At 40.7% G+C, this 9,058-nt stretch overlaps 1 long non-coding RNA gene across 1 annotated transcript; it reads left to right on the top strand.

Moving 5' to 3' along the window:
* Positions 1–650: 650 nt before the first annotated feature.
* On the top strand, positions 651–7,598 carry LOC138957627 (uncharacterized). Its single transcript, XR_011453101.1, has 3 exons — positions 651–955; positions 1,704–1,754; positions 7,459–7,598. It is a non-coding gene; the product is annotated as an uncharacterized lncRNA (long non-coding RNA).
* Positions 7,599–9,058: the final 1,460 nt, after the last annotated feature.

Here is a 9,058-nt window from a genome sequence, read left to right on the forward strand (position 1 = left end):
TCTCCAATGTTTAACACAAAATCAGCAAACTCTCCTGTCACATAGAACGTCCATTATATAGTGCAATGTTGAAATGAAGTTACCGGTCTGAAACATTTAGTCGTTTCTTCTGAGACAATCCTTGTTCTCTTATCATCTACAGATTTACCGCAGTCTTCACCACGCGAATTCACAACAGTCAGACTTTCGAACATGTATACAATCTACGTAGGCAAGTATGATACGTCATGACGTCATAGGATTCCTAGCATATTGACGTAATGCTAAACATCCGGTTATCCCGAGTTTTCTCCGTAATACATGTCCGTGGGTTTTTCAATGTTCGGTTATTTCCGTGGCTTCATGCGGAAAGGGAACCGTCGTCTGCAATCAACGACATGGACCATTCTGGTCCTTGCTGCTGACAAAAACATGATTTTAAAGGTGGTCGTCTACATTTTGACTTTTTTCCAATAATCGTATGGTTAGATTTCGCTAAAAAGTTATTTCAGATGATGAATGAACCATGGGGCAAAAAGTTACAGAAAAAAACATATATGTAAAAAAAGTTTCTATTTTTTGGGAGCGTGACTCACGCTTCCAATGTTTACTTTTCTGTTTTCTGAGACCATGTGCTCTGCCTAAAAATACCGACCAATCAAATTATTCGCGGCGCATGCGCAAAGAGTCATTTATGGTCCAAAGATGTCTGCCATCTTGCGCCAGTTACGTAAAAAGCAAAATTGTGATCGATCAGGGCGGCATAGGTCTGAATGTGTACATTTGGGGGACCAGAAACAACCCTGAGATGCAGCGAAGTTGGAATGAGGCGCCAAATTCAACCGGCAAGTGGCAAAAACACTATGATGCTCATTGAAAGTTACGTCGGGGGTGTGCTCAAAGTACTTTTGGCAAAATCGCAAGCAGGACAAAGCCCTGGGAGTTTTTCCTGTGGAAGAGCATGCTGAAACGGAATGTAAGTATAATTGTTGACATTACACCCAACCTTTACTTTGATCTTCCATTAACTTTACTTGTATATTTGAATTCAAACCTAGTTATTACGTTTCACAGTTCTGAAACAAAGCTTGTACGTACATGATTACCATTTCACTGTAGGCTGAAAGGGCGCGTCCGAACATTTCATATTCAAAGGCGGTTTGAAATCTTAAACCGGGCTTACTTTTAGATTTGGTTTTTACATTATGTATTCCTCCACACTTTTTCCTTTTCTCAGCTAGTGTCGTGTCGTGGTGTGTGTCGTGGGAAAGGGAGGGGGGAGTTGCATTTTCAGTGGCCGATTCTACTTCGGACAGATCATAGATCTATACAGACGGTGTCGCTAACTCGTCATCTATGGACAGATCAAGCTCATCCAAATAAATAGAACTAAAATGTCAATTTTTTTTTAGAATCTTATAGATCTGTTCTTAGTTTTTACGGTATGGCTTCAGCTACATTCAATCTGCGTGTGCCTTACACGAACGACTGTTGAAAAAAAAAATTCTCTTCAGAGATTCATGATACTATTCAGTTTTAACCACCACGTTTTTACATTGTGTGATTAAATGATAAGGTGACGTGCATCTTCACGCAGTCGCGCGCGCGCGCGTGTGTGTGTGTGTGTGTGTGTGTGTGTAGGGGGGGGGGGGGGATATGTCTGTCTGTGCCCTCTGACTTCAACATAAATTGTGTGTATTCAACAGTAACGTTGCACATTGCAGATCTGTGCGCCAGGAATGTGGACAAGGAAGCCGCAGTTTGAGCAAGCAACGGTAAGCTATTTTATTCGAAAGCTGTTTTATTCGATTACAGCGAGTCCGTTTGTAAGCAAGCTTTTATGATGTTCCTGTACACAACCTTCATCGATGCTACAGGGATACTGTTTCAAGTTTTTAACATTGAAACTGTGTGTGTGTGTGTGTGTGTGTGTATACGTGTACGTGTGTGTGTGTGTGGGTGGGAGAGAGAGAAAGACAGAGAGAGAGAGAGAGAGAGAGAGAGAGACTGTCTGTGTGTGTGTGTGTGTGTGTGTGTGTGTGTGTGTGTGTGTGTGTGTGTGTGTGTGTGTGTGTGTGTGTGTGTGTGTGTTCGCTCTGAAAAAACGAGAACACGCAAAAATAAACATCGTATTTGGTCAAGGTATCAGAAATATTTAGTATAATAGCTAATAGTGAAGGGTAACATTTTTTTTTCTCATAGCCTTTATTCATCAAGCTGACAGTGACAACATAATAAGGGAACACAGACAAATTAAATAACATATCCACAATTACTATAACAACAAATGCAAGCGGACCAATAGTTGCAACAAACTTCAGGCTAAATAACATCAAAAAGAAAGGACCAGGGGAAAAAGAGAGATCACACGTATCTAAGAAAACAGCGGTAACCATTTGTATGTCCGAATGTATCATTAAAACCACGATATCCACATCTTGCCTGTTCTTAGTGTCATGCAATCATGAGTAGCAAGTGGTGTAAAAATTGAGAGACACAGAAAGGCACAGTCGTTCCCATGAAAGCTTTTGGCTCACCATCTCAGATTTAGACAAGATTGTACATGAACAAAGACTTAGATTCGACAACCTGGCTGCTTCATGCGCAAAGTGATAATTTATTTTGATGTGTTATCATCACAGATTCCTGCTTGAGTTCGTTCACAAATCAGTCAATAAAAAACAATCACAAACTGCACCCAGGCTGATTAGTTGATGTGTTTAGCGATGGTCTTTTCAGGCCTGGTCTGTTCTGAGACTGTAAATCGAATAGTTTACTCGGGAAGGACTGAACCTTTCACATCAATATTCAACAAAAACCAACAAAACGTCTGAATAACACATACGAGAAGGGGGGGAAAATTAATTTGTGTGCTTTTGTTATCAGGGGAGGGAACCATCTAATCCGAGCAAAATTACCTCCCTTGATTTGTCTTACGTGATACATGTGCAAAGTGAATAAAAAGTGCATCAGTCACAAACAAATACAACTATTTAGCAGGATCAATTAGTACACTTGATGCATATATGAATGTTGATCTATTCAGAATAATAAATAATGTCCGATACTCCCTGCTAAATTATTAGCAGATTATCATCGATATTTGTGTTCCCTGTGCACAGCGTTTGTTTTTCGGTTGTTGTTTTGGTTCATGTAACGTTTCAGGCGTATTCTCAAGACATTTAGAGAACTGTTATGGAAGCCTGAAGATCAAAGACAAAAATGTATTTACTGTAAAATGCAAAAAAAAGAAAACGGGTTTTCCAATAGCTCCTGCCATTCTGATTGTGGACTTTAGCATGCATAGCCGTGTCAGAAGACAACAAATATACATGCAGCCCGATTACTTGAAATGTGGCATCGGTATCAAGTGTGTGTGTGTGTGTGTGTGTGTGTGTGTGTGTGTGTGTGTGTGTGTGTGTGTGTTTTGATGCAGCTGCAGAAGTAAAGAAGCTAATGTCTTACAATATTTTCAGAAATGATCGCTCTATGTTTTACTACAGAACTGAAGGAGCAATGGTTGAGAGTGAGGGGGTAGGTATGCAATATACAAGTGGGTAGATTTGTGAACCATCTGTGTGCCCGCTAGGTGGAAGGCGTCCATGGCATCCATGTAAGAATACATCGCTGCTCTGCCGATTCAGGATGAAGCCATAAGTGTCCAAGCCATTGTCCTGCAAGAAAAAACACGTCATTTTTAGTCCATATATGCATTTCCGTGACTAAGCTTTGGTTTAATCATCGGCCTGATAATGATGACCTATCAAAAACAATTGAAAAAAAAAGTAAATTAATTCTTTCCTTCTCCTTGTATTTATCAATGTGTTTATTCTTTTCTTCTTTTTTTTTCTTGGGTGGGAAGGGGGGGTGGTGGTGGTGGAGGTGGGAAGGGGGGGGGTGGTGGAGGTTGGGAGGGGGGGTGGGGGTGGTGGTGGAGGTTGGGAGGGGGGGTGTGTGTGTTGTAATTAGTTGTTTTCAAACACTTCGGACAGATACTGATGCGCCGGAGACATAGCAGAATTTTTAGGGGATGCATAATCTTGCGATCAGATGTGCAAGATGGTGATTGTTCTACACTACTCGTCATAAAAAAACTTTACAGATGCGTTTGAGGGCAGATCTTTATGATGAGGCCGTTTATCGTAAAACCAATTATATGACTGGAAAGGCCTTTTATGCCCCTAACTTATTCAGAAAACAGATTGAGTTTACATGACGTAGTGTCGATACAGTGAAGCCTACAACACAAACACACCCCAAAATCAAATTCGCAAAATCAAGGTTCCCGCGTTAAAATTGACAACGAATCAGAACTGCTAAAACAAAACATGTTTAGCATGTTCTTAGACAAAACAATCAAATTTGCATCCAAATCAGTAAGTTTTGTTCACATATCTTGTCTAACATGGACGCTATGGCATGCGCGGTGTAGGTGTCAATCCTCTCAGCAAGCATAAAAGGCAGTTTTTAAAGCCGCATTAGCGGGTAATGAGACAAAAAAATTGTACAAATCACGGTAAACATTTTTACAAATCACGTTTTTGCGCCCGATATTTTCTTGTCAACTCCAAAGTCAAGGGACGAATACGAAATCCCTTGACTTTTGGGGTAGCGCGACTCTGTTACTGTTAATTTTAAGATTTTTATTTTTTATTTTTATTTTCATTACTCGGAGGTCCCATCGTTGCGAAATTCCGGTCGCTTCCTCCCAGTGGAAAGCTAGCAGAGTCGCACTACCCCAAAGTCAAGGGATCTATTAGTCCCCTTTCGCCGTTATCCCAATTCGCCCCATCCCATTTTGGCGACATTTCTTAGGCCAAGTGTCATTTTACCACCATATCATGTACCATTAGCTCCACATCCCATTTTGGCGCAATCCCGTTTTGCCGTTATCCCATTTTGCCCCCATCCCATTTTCGCGACATTTCACAGGCCAAGTGTCATTTTACCACCGTGTCATACCACTAGCGCCACATTCCATTTTGTCGCCATGCCGTCATCCCATTTCGCCGCCATCCCTATTTCGTGACATTTTGGATTGTGGCAAAAATGGGATTTGGCGTAAACGGAATGTCTTCCTTTTTTTTATAAGGGGCTTATTGTCCGTCAGGTCTTAATTGCCTATATTGGACATGAATTGGTTTATACGATTCGAGTTTTTACGCCCTCACGGCTTTTGATGTATGCGTGTTTAGGTGGTATCAGCCATCTGCACTTATGGTAGAATGACCAAGATCTTTAACGTGCCATTGTGGTGACACGGGGGTGGGAGATGGATACCGTCTCTGGGTCTGCGCATAAAGTTGACCCGTGTCCGTCCCGGCCCGGATTCGAACCAGCGACCTTTCGATCACAAGTCTAGTGCTCTACCACCTGAGCTACCCGGGCCCCATGTCTTCCTAGTTGAATAACGCAGTATAGTAGTATAGTGAGGCTTGGCAAGAAGAATAAATAAAAAATGGGATGGCGGCCAAATGGGATGGTGTCAAAATGGGATGTCGCGCTATTGTTATGACACGGTAGTAAAATGACGCTTGGCTTGTGAAATGTCGCGACAATGGGATGGGGGCGAAATTGAATGCGGTGAAACGGCATGGCGGCCAAATGGGATATGGTGTCAAAATGGGATGTCGCGCTTGGCTTGTGAAATGTCGCAAAAATGGGATGGGGCAAAAAATGGGACGGTGGCAAAATGGGATTGCACCAACATGGGATGTGGAACTAAAACCACCCCCACCACTCAGCGTAGAGGCTCTAAACAAGAAAAATTAATAAAAATAAAAGGCATGCATTACTTTGTGGAATGCGATATTTTTACATTTTTACAAATCGCGGTTTTAGGTTCGACGTGATTTGTAAAATGTTTTTACATTTTTACAAACCACGGGTTAACAGTAACTCGCTAACGCGTTGCCTTCAAACTTTCGGAGAGTTGTGCTAACACATGTTGTAAAGTACTTTCGGAATTTCAAGTAATTTGAGACATTAGGTCTGCTGTTATTTGTCATGTCAGAAACAGTTCTTAAATTGACGATAGGTTTTTGCTGAATCATTGAACAAATTTTATTTTTTGAAATCTTCAAGAACAATGACAGATGCGCCACATACTCAAATTTCATGTACATATTTTATCAGACATGGGTGGTATGAGGATTTCAACGCGAAAGTAGTTTTTTTAAGAAGTTGACTCATTCAGAGCGCTGAGCGCAAATGTCGGCCTACGCATAGCAAAGCTCACTGCCAACACGCTTAACTGATCAATGGCTCTTGAAAAAGCATTTTCCAAAAATGTGTGTGTGCGTTTAAACAAGTGCACTTTGAACAGCCATTGGTGAAACTGTATTAAATTTAAGGGTAAATTGAAGCTTTCATTTTTCTAAATGCATGCTAATTCTAAAAAAAATTCTGTTCAATCGGACAGGGTACATCTTTATTTTTAAAACTCTTTCTGGGATGTCGCATAACAGCAGAACTAATACCTCACATGACTTGAGATTTCGTGTGTACTTTACGACATGTGTTAACACAAATCTCCGAAAGTTTGAAGGCAATGCGTTTGCGAGTTACTCAAATGTACCATTCTTTGTCTTATTACCCGCTAAAATGGCTTCAAAACTGCCTTTTATGCCTGCTGAGAGTATTGACACCTACACCGCTCAGCATGCCATAGCGTCCATGTTAGACAAGATATGTGAACAACACATACTGATTTGGATGCAGATTTGATTGTGTGAGCAAGAGTGACCCTGTTTTTTTTTATTTTTTATTACCTCAAATTGAAGAACAACTCATTTTTTGCCCACACAAATTGATTTGTTTCAGCTGTTGTGCCTAGCAGTGTTGTTTTGCCAATTTGAAGAAGACTGGGTGACAGGTGACCCCCCAAAAATGCAACCCTCAAAAATGCTAATAACTTCTACATCTGTTGACCGAATCACTTTATATTTGGGTGACATAAACTTCAGCTACCGTGACACTTTCACAAAGGGGCAATTTTGTAGATCAAATGGTCAGACTTTTGTGCTATTTCAAAAAAAAAAAAGTTGCCAAGATGTGGAAGGGTCATGCATAGGCTTAAGTTTATGTCCCCCAAATATAAAGTGATTTGGTCAACAGATGTAGAAGTTATTAACATTTTTGAGGGTTGCATTTTTTTAAGGTCAACCTGTATTTGCCAAAAAATCAGCCTGACTGGGCCATTTCTACTTTTGTATTACGAAGTGAATTTCCAGGATGTTGTTATAACATTTAAAGATTAATAACTGAAACAGGACACATTTCTAAAGATTTCATATAACGATTATCCGCCCTATCCTGACACGCCCATCACTTTTCAGGTTGTTGTTTTTTCATCATAATTTTAATGCATAATTACGGCACATCATAGTCGAGTCATGCACAACTTATGGCGATTAACAGCAGTGTGCTAACAGTTTTGAAACTGTTTCAGATTTTTAAGTACTATTTTTGTAATTACAGGTCTTTGACGGGTGGTTATCAACCTCCCTTCACCTATCTTGGTAGTGATGACAAACACACCTGGAAGGACATGTGGCTGCACTTGAAGTAGGCTCCTCTGGGAAGGATCCTCTGCAGGCCATGCCCAAAACCGGGGATGGGAGCGAGCCGCTCAGCAATGGACAGGACCAGCTAGCTCCCCCGCGGTCATCTCGTTAATCATGTTCTGACCAACACAGTTAAAAGTCCTATTGTCATGAAATAATGTGATGCATTCAAATTTTTATCCATTTTATCTGTTTTAGTAGATGTAGTATTATGAAACCAGCGGCATATAGATATAATTATAAGCCATGCGCACTTGACCGGCATTCATGAAACTTTGTGGAATTATCATTCCATATCTCAGGCCAATGTACACCAAATTTGAAGTAAGTTGCATAAGTAATTCATGAGTTATCAGCATTTTAATGGGTGGCATGTTTTTTTTTTTTTTTTGGGGGGGGGTACTTTGTACATGTTTGTGTGTGTGTTTATGCATTCAGATGTATACGTATGTAAGAGTGTATGCATTAACTAAGTTGGTATATAATTAACATTCTGTTGTTAATAAATTGTGTCTCGACTGATTGATGGGATTGTCGATTTTGTAAGTATCCTTTTAAACAGCAAACGGAAGTATAGTGTGTCACCACCGCCCCCCCCCCCCCCCTCTCTCTCTCTCTCTCTCTCTCTCTCTCTCTCTCTCTCTCTCTCTCTCTCTCTCTCTCTCTCTCATATGCACACACACGCATTTACAATATACAGCCCATACTTGAATAACTGAGATTAACATAAGCACGCAAGCAATAACAGAGAGAAGAAATCTTCAAACATTACATTTGTAACTACACAAACTCACTGTAAGACTAAGAGACTGGATCTTTCTTCCCGATAACTCTTGGCGGCAGCTTCTTGAGTTGCTGTCCGCATGCGGACTCTGTGTCCTTGATTCCCGATTGCGCTGACAAACAATGTAACACTGCCGCACCTGCTGGCCCTGCCCTGCCTCTTCTGACCGGTGGAGACGATGTTTAGCTCAGAGTTGAGACATGAGATAAGCGTACTTTGTTCGACCTGAGTATCGAAATGGACAGCTTTTGCAGAAAAAAAAAGAAACAACAAAACAAAACTGTTAAAAGACATGGACAAACGGTTATACTTGACGGACATGAATCATAACTGAATAAAATACGTGGCTTATACCTACCATGCAATACAGTACAGTGTTAGTTTATTTATGCCATAAGGGGCAAATGTATAATGAGTTACACGTTTGGCATTTTTAAGAACTATAAATGCATACATGAATCGTCTAAAACATGATCAGGTATAAGAAAACATGATCAGGTATAAGAAAACAAACACGTACAGATACTCCGATTCACTCAATCACTCGTACTACCACGTGAATGTCACACACACACACACTGACGCACGCACGCACGCATCTACGTACACACACATGCACGCACAAACGCACACATCTACTCTACAGACATACGCACGCACACGCACATTTTACACACATACGGCACACACATATAGACCTAAGAAATACAAAAATAAAAACCAGCTGCAT

Source organism: Littorina saxatilis, unplaced genomic scaffold (genome assembly GCF_037325665.1).
Source record: "Littorina saxatilis isolate snail1 unplaced genomic scaffold, US_GU_Lsax_2.0 scaffold_1199, whole genome shotgun sequence".
NCBI classification, from domain to species: Eukaryota; Metazoa; Mollusca; class Gastropoda; order Littorinimorpha; family Littorinidae; genus Littorina; species Littorina saxatilis.